General features: G+C 46.6%; 1 protein-coding gene across 1 annotated transcript in view; it reads left to right on the top strand.

The window, feature by feature from the left end:
* LOC139393228 (staphylococcal nuclease domain-containing protein 1-like) overlaps positions 1-18,942 on the top strand; it is a 334,741-nt gene that overhangs the window by 169,060 nt on the left and 146,739 nt on the right. The gene's annotated exons all lie outside the window — the stretch shown is intronic.

Below are 18,942 nucleotides of genomic sequence, written 5' to 3'. Positions count from 1 at the left end.
CACTCATGACTGCACGGCTAGGCACAACTCCAACATCATTAAGTTTGCTGATGACACATCAGTGGTAGGCCTGATCACCGACAACAATGAGATAGCCTATAGGGAGGTCGTCAGAGACAGGACCATGTGGTGCAAGGACAACAACCTGTCCCTCAGCGTAATCCAGATTAAGGAGATGATTGAGGACTACAGGAAAAGGAGGACCGAACACGCCCCCATTCTTATCGGCGGGACTTTAGTGGAGCAGGTTGAGAGCCAACAAATTTACATGGTCCAAGCACACCAAGACAGTCATGAAGAGAGGATGACAAAACCTATTCCCCCTCAGGAAAACTGAAAAGATTTGGCATGGGTCCTCAGCTACTCAAAAGGTTTTACAGCTGCACCATCGAGAGCATCCTGACTGGTTGCATCACTGCCTGGTATGGTAACTGTTCAGCCTCTGACCGCAAGGCACTACAGAGGGTAGTGTGTACGGCCCAGTACATCACCGGGGCCAAGTTTCCTGCCATCCAGGCCCTCTATACCAGGCTGTGTCAGAGGAAGGCCCTATAAATTGTCAGACTCCAGCCACCCGAGTCATACACTGTTCTCTCTGCTACCTCACGGCAAGCGGTACCAGAGCACCAATTCTAGGTCCAAGAGGTTCTAAACAGCTTCAACCCCCACGCCATAAAACTCCGGAACAGCTAATCAATTGGCTACCCCCCCGCTGATACTATGTTATTATCTATGCATAGCCACTTTAATAACCCTACCCACAATTACCTCGACACCGGTGCCTCCTCACATCGACTCTGTACCGGTACCCCCTGTATATAGCCTCCTCACATCGACTCTGTACCGGTACCCCCTGTATATAGCCTCCTCACATCGACTCTGTACCGGTACCCCCTGTATATAGCCTCCTCACATCGACTCTGTACCGGTACCCCCTGTATATAGCCTCCTCACATCGACTCTGTACCGGTACCCCCTGTATATAGCCTCCTCACATCGACTCTGTACCGGTACCCCCTGTATATAGCCTCCTCACATCGACTCTGTACCGGTACCCCCTGTATATAGCCTCCTCACATTGACTCTGTACCGGTACCCCCTGTATATAGCCTCCTCACATCGACTCTGTACCGGTACCCCCTGTATATAGCCTCCTCACATTGACTCTGTACCGGTACCCCCTGTATATAGCCTCCTCACATCGACTCTGTACCGGTACCCCCTGTATATAGCCTCCTCACATCGACTCTGTACCGGTACCCCCTGTATATAGCCTCCTCACATTGACTCTGTACCGGTACCCCCTGTATTCAACTTCCGGCGCCGACAGAGATGGCCGCCTCGCTTCGCGTTCCTAGGAAACTATGCAGTTTTTTGTTTTTTTACGTGTTATTTCTTACATTAGTACCCCAGGTCATCTTAGGTTTCATTACATACAGTCGAGAAGAACTACTGAATATAAGATCAGCATCAACTCACCATCAGTACGACCAAGAATATGTTTTTCGCGACGCGGATCCTGTGTTCTGCCTTACAAACAGGACAACGGAGTGGATCCTATGCAGCGACCCAAAAAAACGACTCCGAAAGAGAGGGAAACGAGGCGGTCTTCTGGTCAGACTCCGGAGACGGGCACAGCGCGCACCACTCCCTAGCATTCTTCTTGCCAATGTCCAGTCTCTTGACAACAAGGTTGATGAAATCCGAGCAAGGGTAGCATTCCAGAGGGACATCAGAGACTGTAACGTTCTTTGCTTCACGGAAACGTGGCTTACTGGAGAGACGCAATCCGAAGCGGTGCAGCCAACAGGTTTCTCCACGCATCGCGCAGACAGGAAAAAACATCTTTCTGGTAAAAAGAGGGGCGGGGGCGTATGCCTTATGACTAACGTGACATGGTGCGATGAAAGAAACATACAGGAACTCAAATCCTTCTGTTCACCTGATTTAGAATTCCTCACAATCAAATGTAGACCGCATTATCTACCAAGAGAATTCTCTTCGATTATAATCACAGCCGTATATATCCCCCCCCAAGCAGACACATCGATGGCTCTGAACGAACTTTATTTAACTCTCTGCAAACTGGAAACAATTTATCCGGAGGCTGCATTCATTGTAGCTGGGGATTTTAACAAGGCTAATCTGAAAACAAGACTCACCAAATTTTATCAGCATATCGATTGCGCAACCAGGGGAGGAAAGACCTTGGACCATTGTTACTCTAACTTCCGCGACGCATATAAGGCCCTGCCCCGCCCCCCTTTCGGAAAAGCTGACCACGACTCCATTTTGTTGATCCCTGCCTACAGACAGAAACTAAAACAAGAGGCTCCCACGCTGAGGTCTGTCCAACGCTGGTCCGACCAAGCTGACTCCACACTCCAAGACTGCTTCCATCACGTGGACTGGGAGATGTTTCGTATTGCGTCAGATAACAACATTGACGAATACGCTGATTCGGTGTGCGAGTTCATTAGAACGTGCGTTGAAGATGTCGTTCCCATAGCAACGATTAAAACATTCCCTAACCAGAAACCGTGGATTGATGGCAGCATTCGTGTGAAACTGAAAGCGCGAACCACTGCTTTTAATCAGGGCAAGGTGTCTGGTAACATGACCGAATACAAACAGTGCAGCTATTCCCTCCGCAAGGCTATCAAACAAGCTAAGCGCCAGTACAGAGACAAAGTAGAATCTCAATTCAACGGCTCAGACACAAGAGGCATGTGGCAGGGTCTACAGTCAATCACGGACTACAGGAAGAAACCCAGCCCAGTCACGGACCAGGATGTCTTGCTCCCAGGCAGACTAAATAACTTTTTTGCCCGCTTTGAGGACAATACAGTGCCACTGACACGGCCTGCAACGAAAACATGCGGTCTCTCCTTCACTGCAGCCGAGGTGAGTAAGACATTTAAACGTGTTAACCCTCGCAGGGCTGCAGGCCCAGATGGCATCCCCAGCCGCGCCCTCAGAGCATGCGCAGACCAGCTGGCCGGTGTGTTTACGGACATATTCAATCAATCCCTATACCAGTCTGCTGTTCCCACATGCTTCAAGAGGGCCACCATTGTTCCTGTTCCCAAGAAAGCTAAGGTAACTGAGCTAAATGACTACCGCCCCGTAGCACTCACATCCGTCATCATGAAGTGCTTTGAGAGACTAGTCAAGGACCATATCACCTCCACCCTACCTGACACCCTAGACCCACTCCAATTTGCTTACCGCCCAAATAGGTCCACAGACGATGCAATCTCAACCACACTGCACACTGCCCTAACCCATCTGGACAAGAGGAATACCTATGTGAGAATGCTGTTCATCGACTACAGCTCGGCATTCAACACCATAGTACCCTCCAAGCTCGTCATCAAGCTCGAGACCCTGGGTCTCGACCCCGCCCTGTGCAACTGGGTACTGGACTTCCTGACGGGCCGCCCCCAGGTGGTGAGGGTAGGCAACAACATCTCCTCCCCGCTGATCCTCAACACTGGGGCCCCACAAGGTTGCGTTCTGAGCCCTCTCCTGTACTCCCTGTTCACCCACGACTGCGTGGCCACGCACGCCTCCAACTCAATCATCAAGTTTGCGGACGACACAACAGTGGTAGGCATGATTACCAACAACGATGAGACGGCCTACAGGGAGGAGGTGAGGGCCCTCGGAGTGTGGTGTCAGGAAAACAACCTCACACTCAACGTCAACAAAACTAAGGAGATGATTGTGGACTTCAGGAAACAGCAGAGGGAACACCCCCCTATCCACATCGATGGAACAGTAGTGGAGAGGGTAGCAAGTTTTAAGTTCCTCGGCATACACATCACAGACAAACTGAATTGGTCCACTCACACAGACAGCATCGTGAAGAAGGCGCAGCAGCGCCTCTTCAACCTCAGGAGGCTGAAGAAATTCGGCTTGTCACCAAAAGCACTCACAAACTTCTACAGATGCACAATCGAGAGCATCCTGGCGGGCTGTATCACCGCCTGGTATGGCAACTGCACCGCCCTCAACCGTAAGGCTCTCCAGAGGGTAGTGAGGTCTGCACAACGCATCACCGGGGGCAAACTACCTGCCCTCCAGGACACCTACACCACCCGATGTCACAGGAAGGCCATAAAGATCATCAAGGACATCAACCACCCGAGCCACTGCCTGTTCACCCCGCTATCATCCAGAAGGCGAGGTCAGTACAGGTGCATCAAAGCTGGGACCGAGAGACTGAAAAACAGCTTCTATCTCAAGGCCATCAGACTGTTAAACAGCCACCACTAACACTGAGTGTCTGCTGCCAACACACTGACACTGACTCAACTCCAGCCACTTTAATAATGGGAATTGATGGGAAATGATGTAAATATATCACTAGCCACTTTAAACAATGCTACCTTATATAAATGTTACTTACCCTACATTATTCATCTCATACGCATACGTATATACTGTACTCTATATCATCGACGGTATCCTTATGTAATACATGTATCACTAGCCACTTTATACTATACTATGCCACTTTGTTTACATACTCATCTCATTTGTACATACTGTACCCGATACCATCTACTGTATCTTGCCTATGCTGCTCTGTACCATCACTCATTCATATATCCTTATGTACATATTCTTTATCCCCTTACACTGTGTATAAGACAGTAGTTTTGGAATTGTTAGTTAGATTACTTGTTATTACTGCATTGTCGGAACTAGAAGCACAAGCATTTCGCTACACTCGCATTAACATCTGCTAACCATGTGTATGTGACAAATAAAATTTGATTTGATTTGATTTGATTTGATTTGATTCCTCACATTGACTCTGTACCGGTACCCCCTGTATACAGCCTCCTCACATTGACTCTGTACCGGTACCCCCTGTATATAGCCTCCTCACATTGACTCTGTACCGGTACCCCCTGTATATAGCCTCCTCACATCGACTCTGTACCGGTACCCCCTGTATATAGCCTCCTCACATTGACTCTGTACCGGTACCCCCTGTATATAGCCTCCTCACATTGACTCTGTACCGGTACCCCCTGTATATAGCCTCCTCACATTGACTCTGTACCAGTACCCCCTGTATACAGCCTCCTCACATTGACTCTGTACCGGTACCCCCTGTATACAGCCTCCTCACATTGACTCTGTACCGGTACCCCCTGTATATAGCCTCCTCACATCGACTCTGTACCGGTACCCCCTGTATATAGCCTCCTCACATTGACTCTGTACCGGTACCCCCTGTATATAGCCTCCTCACATTGACTCTGTACCGGTACCCCCTGTATACAGCCTCCTCACATTGACTCTGTACCGGTACCCCCTGTATACAGCCTCCTCACATCGACTCTGTACCGGTACCCCCTGTATGTAGCCTCCTCACATTGACTCTGTACCGGTACCCCCTGTATACAGCCTCCTCACATTGACTCTGTACCGGTACCCCCTGTATATAGCCCCGCTTTTGTTATTTACTACTGCTTTTTAATTATTTGCTTTTTGTTTGTTATTTTCTTAACTGCGCTGTCGGTTAAGGGCTTGTAAGTAAACATTTCACTGTAAGGTCTAAACCTGTTGTATTCGGTGCATGTGACAGATAACATTTGATTTGCATAAGTATTTACCCCCTTTGTTTAGGCAAGCCTTAATTAGTTCAGAAGTGAAATGTGGCTAAAAACAATGTGGCTTCAGCTACGTGAGGGGTTGACCTTATTTTTTTTCTCCCTCTGGCACAGCGGTCTAATGCACTGCATCTCGGTGTTAGAGGTGTCACTACAGATACCCTGGTTGAAATCCAGGCCGTGATTGGATGTCCGCGTTTGGCCGGTGTAGGTCGTCATTGTAAATAAGAATTTGTTCTTCACTGACTTGCCAAGTTAAGTCAAATAAAATAAAAAATACATCTGTAAGGTCCCTCGGTTAATTATTGAATTTTTAGCATAGACCAAGGAGCTTTTCGAAAGCCTCATAAAGAGGGTCAGTGATTTGGTAGATGGGTAACAAATAACAAATCAGACATTGAATATCTCTTTAAGCATGGTCAAGTTAATAATTCTGCTGTGGATGATGTATCAAACAAATCAAATCCAAATGACATTTTATTTGTCACATACACATGGTTAGCAGATGTTAATGCGAGTGTGGCGAAATGCTTGTGCTTCTAGTTCCGACAATGCAATAATAACCAACGAGTAACCTAACAATTTCAACTACCTTATACACACAAGTGTAAAGGGATGAAGAATATGTACATAAAGATATATGAATGAGTGATGGTACAGAACGGCATAGGCAAGATGCAGTAGATGGTATCGAGTACAGTATATACATATGAGATGAGTAATGTAGGGTATGTAAACATATAAAAGTGGCATTGTTTAAAGTGACTAGTGATACATGTTTTACATAATTTTTTACATTATTAAAGTGGCTGGAGTTGAGTCAGTATGTTGGCAGCAGCCACCCAATGTTAGCGGTGACTGTTTAACAGTCTGATGGCCTTGAGATAGAAGCTGTTTTTCAGTCTCGGTCCCTGCTTTGATGCACCTGTACTGACCTCGCCTTCTGGATGATTGCGGGGCGAACAGGCAGTGGCTCGGGTGGTTGTTGTCCTTGATGATCTTTATGGCCTTCCTGTGACATCGGGTGGTGTAGTAGGTGTCCTGGAGGGCAGGAAGTTTGCCCCCGGGGATGCATTGTGCAGACCTCACTACCCTTTGGAGAGCCTTACGGTTGTGAGCGGAGCAGTTGCCATACCAGGCAGTGATACAGGCCGACAGGATGCTCTCGATTGTGCATCTGTAAAAGTTTGTGAGTGCTTTTGGTGACTAGCCAAATTTATTCAGCCTCCTGAGGTTGAAGAGGCGCTGCTGCGTCTTCACCACGCTGTCTGTGTGGGTGGACCATTTGTTTGCCCATGGAATCCGATATTTCAAGCCACATTTCAATCCACTTCCATAACTGGTTTAAAGTCAAATACAAATCTGATTCCTGGCCTGTGTCTGAATGGTCAAATCTGATTATATTTTTTTTAATCTGAAATGTTTTTTAGACTTATCTGGCATATCTTGTTGCTTGCTAACTTCTGTTTGACATGGACATGTGTAAGCTAACCAGCTTGTTAATTGTTTACAAACAAGTGATTGATTGTGCTAGAAAGCCAAACGGCTACCTAGCTAGCTATTTGACTGCTGTCTGTAGCCAAAAAAGACTTGTTTTCAAGGATCATCTTATCCTTATTTTACACTGATTTTGAACATTCAAATCAACTGGGAAACGTCCATGGCAGGCATTGTCACCTTAGCTTGATACATAACTGCTGACCGATAGGAGCACACCCAACAGTCAGACTACACCATTCTGCACACACCCGTCGTTACTATGGCAACTTGCGTAGCCATGTCAGCAAATGACGGCTGTATGAACACATCAAATCCCATTTGGTCACGTGTAATTCCAAAACGGATTTGAAAAACAACAGCTGATTTGAACATTAAGGCCTGCAGTGAGAACAAGGCTTTAGAGACCTACCCAAGAAGACTTACAGCTGTAATCGCTGCCAAAGGTCTTTCTAATATGTATAGACTTGTTCTTCCACTTTGACATTAGAGTATTTTGTGTAGATAATTCATTTGAATCTCACTTTTTAACACAATAAAATGAAGAAATCCAAGGGAAGTGAATATGTATGATACCCACTGTATGTTTCCGATAATATTTAAAGCCAACCGTCATCTCTGCTGTTTTATTGCTTTGTCTGACACAGACATTAGTGGATCAAGTTAATGTCATGATAAAAGACACCGACGTGTTGGATAAGATATTAGCCTGGCTTAGGTTAGACAGCGTTATTAGGTCGCCTTGACATTTTGTGAAATTACATTTTTCTCACAAGTCGTTCTTCTGAGGGCAGTTGAATAAGCAACGCTACAGTACATTTGGTGTGTGTAGGTCTGTATCACTCTTTGAAACTAGACTAACTCATTATGTCAGTTTGTGTGTTAATGTGTCACCATGGAAACCAGTGCCCAGTTGCTTGGAGCTTGTTGGCTGTAGGTAAATAATACTTCCTCTTTGGATGCTTTAATACACACACACACACACACACACACACACACACACACACACACACACACCCTCTCTCCGTGCCTACAATGTCCCCCTGAAAGACTACCATTTGCAGAATAGTCCCTCTAGGCTACACTGGTGTGTCCCATTATTGACCTGCACTTTGCCTGTCTCCACTCTTTTCACTTCAGTATTTGACTCCCTTTCAAGAGTCTCTTCTGTAGTAGAGATCAGAGATGATGCTTATCGTTGCTGCTTCCCTCTGTTTCTGGCTTGACGCCCGTACGACTCTCATTGAGACAGCTATGATCTCTACTGCACCACTCCTGTCATCAGTACACACATCTGTGCATGTGCTCGCATGAAAGCAATGCACACACACACGCTATACACACAAATTCTACACGCATACACACACCGCCACATGACCTTTTACGATGATTGAGACCCTCTTGCTGTGCTCCCTGTCGGACTCTGGAGGTTTAGTTCCACCCACACACACACCCTTCTCCCTCTGTGGTGCATCACAAGACAATCTGTGAATCTCAGAGAGTGGCAGGAACAGTAATGATAGTACTACGGGGCTGAGACAGACAGCCAGGAGCCCAACGGGACCCCTCAACCACATCACTTAACCTGTCAGAACCAAACGAACACTTTATTATAATCAGAACCATAGCCTTTTATCATTCTGCATTATGGATTGTGTGTCTGTGTAAATGCCAAAGCAGATGAGAGCTTGTCTGGATTTGCAAGGAAATTGATTTTCTTTTTGAGTTGATGCTGCCTTACCCCCCCTTTTGGACTCTTCCCTTGTTAATCCAACGTGGGTGAATGGAGAACCCTGGGTATTTGAATATGTATTCACGGCGCATTGCCTTGTCTGGATGGAGACTGCATTGCTGACTCCAGTGTCTAGACCTAAGCCATAGACTAGGCACCATTTGATGGGTGTACTTTGTCATTACACTGTTCATTTAAATGGGATGGAGGTGACGACATGAATCTTCCAGGCCGAGGAAAATCTGCACCTTAGTTAGGGTGGATGCGGTTTCACTGGACTCCACTTAAAAGCAAATGGAATTTTATTGGTCTCATACACATTGTCAGCAGATGTTAATGCAAGTAATCTAACAATTTCACAACTACCTGATACACACAAGTGTAAAGGAATTAATAAGAATATTTAAATATATGGATGAGCGATGGCCGAACGGCATAGGCAAGATGCAGTAGATGGTATAGAGTACAGTATATACATATGAGATGAGTAATGTAGGGTATGTAAACATTATATAAAGTGGCATTGTTTAAAGTGGCTAGTGATACATCTATTACATCCAGTTTTTAATAATTAAGTGGCTAGAGATTTGAGTCAGTATGTTGGTAGCAGCCCCTCAATGTTAGTGATGGTTGTTTAACAGTCTGATGGCCTTGAGATAGAAGCTGTTTTTCCATCTCTCAGCCCCAGTTTTGATGCACCTGTACCTGTACTGGATGATAGCGGGGCGAAAAGGCAGTGGCTCGGGTGGTTGTTGTCCTTGATGTTCTTTATGGCCTTCCTGTGACATCGGGTGGTGTAGGTGTCCTGGAGGGCAGGTAGTTTGCCCCCAGGATGCTCTCGATTGTGCATCTGTAAAAGTTTGAGTGTTTTTGGTGACAAGCCAAATTTCTTCAGCCCCCTGAGGTTGAAGAGGCGCTGCTGCGCATTCACCACGCTGTCTGTGTGGGTGGACCATTTGTTTGTCCATGATGTGTACGCCGAGGAACTTAACTTCTCTAGGATAGGGGGCAGCATTTGGAATTTTGGATGAAAAGCATGCCCAAATTCAACTGCCTGCTACTCATCCCCAGAAGATAAGATATGATTATTATTTGAAGATTTGGATAGAAAACACTCTGAAGTTTCTAAAACTGTTTGAATCATGTCTGTGAGTATAACAGAACTTATGTCGCAGGCGTAACCCCGATGACAAACCATTCAAATTGTTTTTTTTTGAGGTCACTCTCTTTTCAATGAGATTTCATTGGGAATCTAGATTTCTAAGGGACTGCAGTTCCTACCGCTTCCAATGGATGTCACCAGTCTTTAGAAATTGGTTGAGGTTATTCCTTTGTGTAATGAAGAAGTACTGCCATCTTGAACGAGGGGTCACTTCATGTGTACTGTTTGATAGAGGCGCATGACCAGAAAGCTAGAGTCAGTTTTTCTTCCTGTATTGAACACAGATCATCCCGTCATCAATTTGATTGATTATTTACTTTAAAAAATACCTAGAGTTGTATAACAAAAGTAATTTGAAATGTTTTGGCAAAGTTTACAGGTATCTTTTGAGATATTTTGTAGTCACGTTGCGCAAGTTGGAACCGGTGTTTTTCTGGATCAAACGCGCCAAATAAATTGACATTTTGGATATATATGGACGGAATTAATCGAACAAAAGGACAATTTGTGATGTTTATGGGACATATTGGAGTGCCTTGAAAATAAAAGAGAGCTGCACAATCTTGGAGCTCAGATGCAAAAATTGAATACCAACGTTTCGACAGCCAAGCTGTCTTCATCAGGGTATAATCACAAACATATTGGAGTGCCAACAGAAGAAGCTCGTCAAAGGTAAGGCATGATTTATATTTTATTTTTGCGTTTTGTGTTGCGCCTGCAGGGTTGAAATATGTTTTCTCTCTTTTGTTTACGGAGGCGCTATCATTTGCACCATTTGCTTGGCTGGATTCACAACACGTGTAGCTTTAATTTGGTATCTTACATGTGTGATTTCATGAAAGTTTGATTTTTATAGTAATTTATTTTAATTTGGTGCTCTGCATTTTCTCTGGCTTTTGGCCAAGTGGGACGCTACCGCTACCCAGAGAGGTTAAAACTTTCCACCTTCTCCACTACTGTCCCGTGGATAGGGGGATCTCCCTCTGCTGTTTCCTGAAGTCCACAATCATCTCCTTTGTTTTGTTGACGTTGAGTGTGAGGTTATTTTCCTAACCCCACACTCCGAGGGCCCTCACCTCCTCCCTGTAGGCCGTCTCGTCGTTGTTGGTAATCAAGCCTATCACTGTAGTGTCGTCTGCAAACTTGATGATTGATTTGGAGGCGTGCATTGTTAGATAATGCGGTCGGCATTTGATTGTAAGAGATACTTGTTTCTGTCGGTGCGATGCGTGAAGAAACCGGGTGGCTGTACCGACTCATAACGTATCCCGAGTGAGCCAGAATGTTACAATCTCTGATGTCTCTGGAAGGCAACCCTTGCTCGAATTTTGTCAACCTTGTTGTCAAGAGACTGGACATTGGCGAGTAGTATACTCGGGAACGCTGAGCTATGTGCCCGTCTACGGAGCCTGACCAGAAGACCGCTCCTTCTGCGGCCCTGTTGTTTTGGGTCGCCTACTGGGATCCAATCCATTGTCCTGGGTGGTGGTCCAAACAGAGGATCTGATCCATTGTCCTGGGTGGTGGTCCAAACAGAGGATCTGATCCATTGTCCTGGGTGGTGGTCCAAACAGAGGATCCGATCCATTGTCCTGGGTGGTGGTCCAAACAGAGGATCTGATCCATTGTCCTGGGTGGTGGTCCAAACAGAGGATCTGATCCATTGTCCTGGGTGGTGGTCCAAACAGAGGATCTGATCCATTGTCCTGGGTGGTGGTCCAAACAGAGGATCTGATCCATTGTCCTGGGTGGTGGTCCAAACAGAGGATCTGATCCATTGTCCTGGGTGGTGGTCCAAACAGAGGATCTGATCCATTGTCCTGGGTGGTGGTCCAAACAGAGGATCTGATCCATTGTCCTGGGTGGTGGTCCAAACAGAGGATCTGATCCATTGTCCTGGGTGGTGGTCCAAACAGAGGATCTGATCCATTGTCCTGGGTGGTGGTCCAAACAGAGGATCTGATCCATTGTCCTGGGTGGTGGTCCAAACAGAGGATCTGATCCATTGTCCTGGGTGGTGGTCCAAACAGAGGATCTGATCCATTGTCCTGGGTGGTGGTCCAAACAGAGGATCCGATCCATTGTCCTGGGTGGTGGTCCAAACAGAGGATCCAATCCATTGTCCTGGGTGGTGGTCCAAACAGAGGATCCAATCCATTGTCCTGGGTGGTGGTCCAAACAGAGGATCTGCTTCGGGAAAGTCGTATTCCTGGTCGTAATGTTGGTAAGTTGATGTTGCTCTTATATCCAATAGTTCTTCCCGGCTGTATGTAATAAGACTTAAGATTTCCTGGGGTAACAGTGTAAGAAATAATACATAAAGAAACGAAATACTGCGTTTCTAAGAACATGAAGCGAGGCGGCCATCTATGTCGGCGCCATATCTGGCTCATCTATAAAACAACTTGGCTAGAGTTTTCAAGCATGAACTGAATGCAATCCTCCAACCAACATTTTTGCCTGCATGCGGCTCTCAGGTTTTATTAGGGTTTTTATCCAAACCTCATTATACCTAGCTACAGGGCCCTACTTTGTCTGCTGAGAGTGGTTTAAGTTTAATGTGTTTCACTGCATCGTCGCGTTGGCCTCCTTAATGTCAGTTGCTGAATCTGGGCATTGCTGCGAGCCAACCTCGCGACGTGCTGTTTTAAACCCAACTTGTCCCTGGTCCTGCTGGCTCGTTTGGCCTGAGCACTCTCCCTCCTAATTGAAATGGTCGTACATTAACAACACCAGGTGTGTTTAAAGCACTTTAGCGGCCGGGAAGTGGCAGCACTGTTTAAAGGCCATTTTTTAAAAGCAATATCAAATAATTTGTCTAATTAAGTACCTTGCTGTAATATATTTCTATTAAAATAGGCAAAAATGGCTTTTTAAGAAAACAGTATTTCTCAAGCAAGAAGTTTGCTATGATTTTCTGGGAGTGGTCTGAGTGGGGAGGGGAAAACTAGGTTTAGAACTCTGTTTTTGGTCTATTATCCAATTTACCACATGGTAATGTCACCATGGAAAGCCTAAACTCATAACCATGCAAACCTGTTGTGTAAATTGTATTTTCAACCAGCAACTATCAGGAAATAACACTGATCAAATTGTTTCACACTTTCATCAGCTGGAAAATCAGCTTTCATCAGGAAAACTCAATTTTAACTGCACTGGGCCCTTTAAGGGGGTCTTTGCTTTCTCGTGTGTTTGGGTCTCTCTCTCTCTCTCTCTCTCTCTCTCTGTGTGCAACTGCAGCCCCCATGGGGCGTCCAAGACCTGCCGTTACTTAACACTTGGTACCGTTATCCTAACACTGTTACGCAACGGAGCTTAGTCAGCGAGCGGTGACACGGCCCGTCAATTAACCTCACTCTGACTAACCACACCCCTCGACCCCCCTCGCTTTTGCTCTCCCCCCTCAGGTCTCCCCCCTCAGCTCTCAGCTCTCCCCCTCAGCTCTCCCTCTCAGGTCTCCCCCTCAGGTCTCCCCCCTCAGGTCTCCCCCCCAGGTCTCCCCCTCAGGTCTCCCCCCTCAGGTCTCCCCCCTCAGGTCTCCCCCTCAGGTCTCCCCCCTCAGCTCTCCCCCTCAGGTCTCCCCCCTCAGATCTCCCCCTCAGGTCTCCCCCCTCAGCTCTCCCCCTCAGGTCTCCCCCTCAGGTATCCCCCCTCAGGTCTCCCCCCTCAGCTCTCCCCCCTCAGCTCTCCCCCCTCAGCTCTCCCCTCTCAGCTCTCCCCTCTCAGGTCTCCCCTCTCAGGTCTCCCTCTCAGCTCTCCCCTCTCAGCTCTCCCCCTCAGCTCTCCCCTCTCAGGTCTCCCTCTCAGCTCTCCCCCTCAGGTCTCCCCCTCAGGTCTCCCCCCTCAGGTCTCCCCCTCAGGTCTCCCCCCTCAGGTCTCCCCCCTCAGCTCTCCACCCTCAGCTCTCCCCCTCAGGTCTCCCCCCTCAGCTCTCCCCCTCAGGTCTCCCCCCTCAGCTCTCCCCCTCAGGTCTCCCCCCTCAGCTCTCCCCCTCAGGTCTCCCCTCTCAGCTCTCCCCCTCAGCCATCACTGTGTGTTAATACTGTACTACACTCTGTTTATTCTAATGCATTACATGTAATCCAGAAGCGGCAGGCAGGTTAAGCAAGGCCCACAGTGATGCCACTGATTTGATGAACGTGCAACCTTTTGACTGGCGACGACGAGGAGGGAATGTTCGCTAGCTCCTTTCTTGGAGTGGAGGAGCAGGTGTGTGTGTGTGTTGCTGTCTTGCTGTCGTTCTCTCTCTCCATGTCTCAACTCGGTCTCTTCCTCTCAATTCAATTCAAGGGGCTTTATTGGCATGGGAAACATATGTTAACATTGCCTCTCTCTTCTCACTCTCCCCTTCCCCTCTTTCCTTCCCTCCCTCCTGATTCTCCAGTCAGAGCATGTCTTTACCCAGGCAGCCTGATTAGCAGCATCTGTTTATCCTGCAGTCTTCTGGGGGAGGAAGGAGGGGAAGAGGAGAGACAAAAGAAAACTCTTCCTTCATCGCTCTCCTCCCGTTATCCCTCACTACTCCTCCTCTCTCTCGCTCTCTCCCTTGTCTCCTCATTATGGTGCCTGTTCTGAGGCCAGGCCTGGTTTTTTACACTCCAGTCAATCACTTCTCCCCCCCCGACCACAGAGAGCAGAGGAGCACTGCTAGCAACAAAGACGAGCAGAAGGATGGTGTCACATTGAAAATACTTTTATTTTATGGTTTACCGCAGAAATATTAACCGACCCAGGGTGATGGAGGCAGATAAGGGACAGTAATACTGGGAGGAAGTGGAGGAAAGTGGAAAGAAGGATTGTGTTGGCAGCTAAAAGGGGTTTGTTTTGGATAGCGGCGTGCTAGAGCAGTTTTGCTATCTTTAGAGATTTTAGCACGGTGTTGCTAGCTATGTGTCCAATGCCAAGAACAATGTTAGCACGATACATGCTACGCCGTACGGCGATAGCATTAGTGTCTTGCATGTTCATCCAAAGGAGAAACACTTCAGCAATAAGCTAGCCGCTAGCTCTTGCTGCTTCGGACCTTTTCGTCACTACCTCGGGAATGTCAGCTCAAGGCTAAAGCAACACGCTAGGCGGCCATGTTTGAGCTGATAGAAAGCTCCTTCTCTGTTCCACACACTCTCTCCTCTGAAGCTCCCTGACTAGAGCTAATCACTCCTAGCCAGGCGCCCAGAGAGGCTCCAAGCACCGCTCCCACCCCCCTCGCATTTCATCCCACCCCCACTTCGGATAACCGTTCTTGGGTACACGCGCGGTGAGGTGTTCCTGGCTGGTTCGCGGGCATCGAGAGACGGAAGGCTGTAATCCCATTTGGGAAACGCCACACTCTCCGCTGGTGATTAGATTACAGTAGCACAGTGCTGCTGTTGTCGTGAGCTTCGTGTCTCATACGTCCAGGCCCCTTTAAAAACAGCAGTGGAAGTAGTATTTTACCTCCCTACCATTACTGTGGGAAGGCCCACACGACTCTCTGACTCCAGACTGTAGGCTGGGATTGTGTGAGTCTGGTGAGCTTAGTTTACCTCTCGACATGGATGCGTGTGTGTGTGTGTGTGATTGGATCAGAGGGGCCTCACCTCATTTGTTGATTGGCTGTTGTCTCCACGGCCGACTGGCTTCCAAATCAGAGTGCTCTGATTGGATCAATGGGGACCAGTCTGATTTGGTGATTTGGCTGTTGACTGGTGGGGTGAAAAGTTCACTTGTAGGCTAGCTGGGTTGTAGAGTTGGGACGGAGTATGTTGTGTTGTACAAGGGAGGAGGTAGGAATTATGAACCTTAATTACAGCAATGGAGATGTTATTGGTGCATTCATGGTGCACCCATTTGGGATTTATCCATGTTTTTTCTTCATCTTTTCACTCTGTTGAGTCCCTGTACAACCATTGTTATATAACTGGGGTTTTCTAGTTATTTATTTTGACCCTTGCGGTGTGTTGATATGTATTGTATTTGCAGCATTGTTTAGGGCAGATAAATGGGATAGAGAAGCTCTCCCCTCACTAGTCTCTGGCCCCACCCCCATCTCCAGTGACACGCTCCTTCACCAACCAGCCCTCGCAACAGGCAGCGCTCTACTCCTGTTTCTCTGACAACCGTTTGAAACGGACAAAAGGGCATGCTGAAAAATGTTGTTTTTTTTCCTCCTACACTCTCCCCCGTTTTCTTATTTTTTTCTTCACCCTCGCTCTCTCCGTCTGTCAGGCCGGAGGACAGAAAAGGCCTTTTGAATGTCGTTGGCGTACGGCGTTATAGCATTGTCACGGGGAGAACGGGGTCCAGACAAATGATGGGCTCATCCTGATTGCCTTCACCTCTCGCCGCAGCACCACTGTTTCTCCAGAGTTCAGTCAAACAGCACTGCCATGCCAGATATGTCATCCTTCAGGTGCTAAGGCTGTTTTTCCCCTCCCTCACCTTCCTCCTTTTTTGGGGTGGGGGGGTTGTTTTGACACCCTTTGTGGTGGTTTTGGAGGGAAAGGAAACCCATCCATTGGGGAAATGTATCCCAGCAAAGTCTTGGCCGCAGAAAAGCCTTAATCATATTATATTAGGTGTTTGTGTTGGTTTAGGAAAGATTGACTGTCTTCCGCTGAACTCTCACAAATTTTGTCTTGACCTTTTTGGCTTTGTGGCTTTATTTTTGCAGCGAATCTCCCAGCAATATCCATGATTCTCCACTTCTTCTCGCCAACCTTTTTTTAATGGTGCTGAGAATCCAATCAAGTTCAGAGTGAGAATAGTCCTTGGCCTTAGCATTAATCACATTTTAAGTCCAGTGCTATCAACACTATTTCCCTTACTCTCTCTCTCTCTCTCTCTGGACTCCACTCTTTCTGGGGTCTATCCAATTTCCAGTTCCTTCCCAAAGGCTTCTTTAATGATCCTAATGAACTTCCTTCCAGTTCACCATCCATGTGGCTGTGAAGTGCATTTTCTATCACCCTAAAAGGGACAACCAAAAGCCTGCTAGAACTTGTTGTCACCCCTTAAAGTAACTGTCCAAATCTCACTTTTAAAAGTTTTGTTAACATACCCAAATAACGTTGTTGACTCATCCTATACTTGTATTTGTGGCAAAATCATGCATTGGATAAAAAACCCACTTCAAAAACACCACCTCAGACTTGTATCTCAAACAGTTTGTCATCACTCGCATGAATATCTTTAATGACCAGTGTACGCCCACACTATTCCAATACAGAAAAGCTGCTTTTTTACATACTTCTAAACAACTTGGAAAGAGAACTATTTCACTGATAATGTAATGACTTAAAGGCCATATTTCATAGAAATCTGGAAATACTGGACAGTTACTTTAAAGGTGCAACCTGTAACTTTCATTTATGACCAAATGACTGCACTTATTTTTATAAACAGGGGGTGAGTAGTGGCACATTAAACAATTTAGTTTATTTCAGCTTCTTGGCTCAGTAAGTTTTTGTAGTACCTTAAGTTTCCAATTAAATTTATGCTACAATTTACCAACTACACCTTTAAGCAACAGTGGAATATCCCACAGGAAGTGACCGGTTCACTTGTTTTTAGCGAGTCAACAGTTTTCGTTGTGAACTGAAAAGAAGACATACACAAGATGTCCGCCATCTTCCTTTCGGGAGAGCTATTGAAAGAGGGAAAAAAACACTATTTGATTTTCTCATTCTCCCGTTGGCAGATAGCCTCGGCCCAGAGACAGCCAGGGAATGGCTGTGTAGTTTTATGCTACTAGGTTGGTACTAGGTGTGTTTGTGTATCACATTGGGGAGTCATGTGGCTTAATTTCCTCTCCAATCGTTTTCCTGACCCTAAGTGTGTTCAATGTGGCTTAACCGCTCCCACAGAGGCTACCCTTCAAGGCACTGTTTTGGATAGCATGGACTACCTCACACTAAACTAAAGAGAAAAATAGTGTGTGTGTGTGCGCACGTACCTGTATAGTTGTTCCTATACAATCACTATTAATTGTGCGGTGTTTCAGATCCATAGTGTCATTTCTTTCTTCTTTCCCTGCTTCTATCTAAACGAATAACTATCGTTATATTTTTGCATGGATATATACTATACATTCAAACGTATGTGGACACCCCTTCAAAGTAGTGGATTTGTCTATTTCAGTCACAACCGTTACTGACTGGTGTATCAGATTGAGCACACAGCCATGCAATCTCAATATCAAACATTGGCAGTAGAATTGCCTTACTGAAGATCTCAGGGACTTCCAACTGTCATAAGATGCCACCTTTCCAACAAGTCAGTTTGTAAAATTTCTGCCCTGATAGAGCTGCCCCGGTCAACTGTGTTGTTATTGTGGAAACAACGGCTCAGCCGCGACGTGGTAGGCCTCACAAGCTCACAGAATGGGACCGCCGGGTGGTGAAGTGCGTAACACGTAAAATCCTCTGTTTTCCGTTTGAAACACTCACTACAGAGTTCCAAACTGCCTCTGAAAGCAACATGAGCAATAACTGTTCGTTGGCAGCTTCATGAAATGGGTTTCCATGGCTGAGCAGCTGCACACAAGCCTAAGATCACCATCTTCAATGCCAAGCACCGGCTGGAGTGGTGTAAGGCTCGCCGCCAGTGGAGCAGTGGAAATGTGTTTTCTGGAGTGATGAATCACGCTCCACCATCTGGCAGTTCAACAGATGAATCTGGATTTGGGGGATGCCAGGAGAACTCTACCTGCCCGAATGCATTGTGCCAACTGTAAATGTTGGAGGAGGAATAATGGTCTGGGGCTGTTTTTCATGGTTTGGGCTGGTACCCTTAGTTTCCAGTGAAGGGAATTCTTAACGTTCTAGCATACAATGACATTCTAGACGATTCTGTGTTTCCAACTTAATAGCAACAGTTTCGGGATGGCCCTTGCCTGTTTCAGCATGACAAAGACCCCCGTGCACAAAGTGTGGTCGATACAGAAA

Source organism: Oncorhynchus clarkii, chromosome 33 (assembly GCF_045791955.1).
Source record: "Oncorhynchus clarkii lewisi isolate Uvic-CL-2024 chromosome 33, UVic_Ocla_1.0, whole genome shotgun sequence".
NCBI classification, from domain to species: domain Eukaryota; kingdom Metazoa; phylum Chordata; class Actinopteri; order Salmoniformes; family Salmonidae; genus Oncorhynchus; species Oncorhynchus clarkii.
This window is presented reverse-complemented; position numbering and strand designations above follow the sequence as displayed.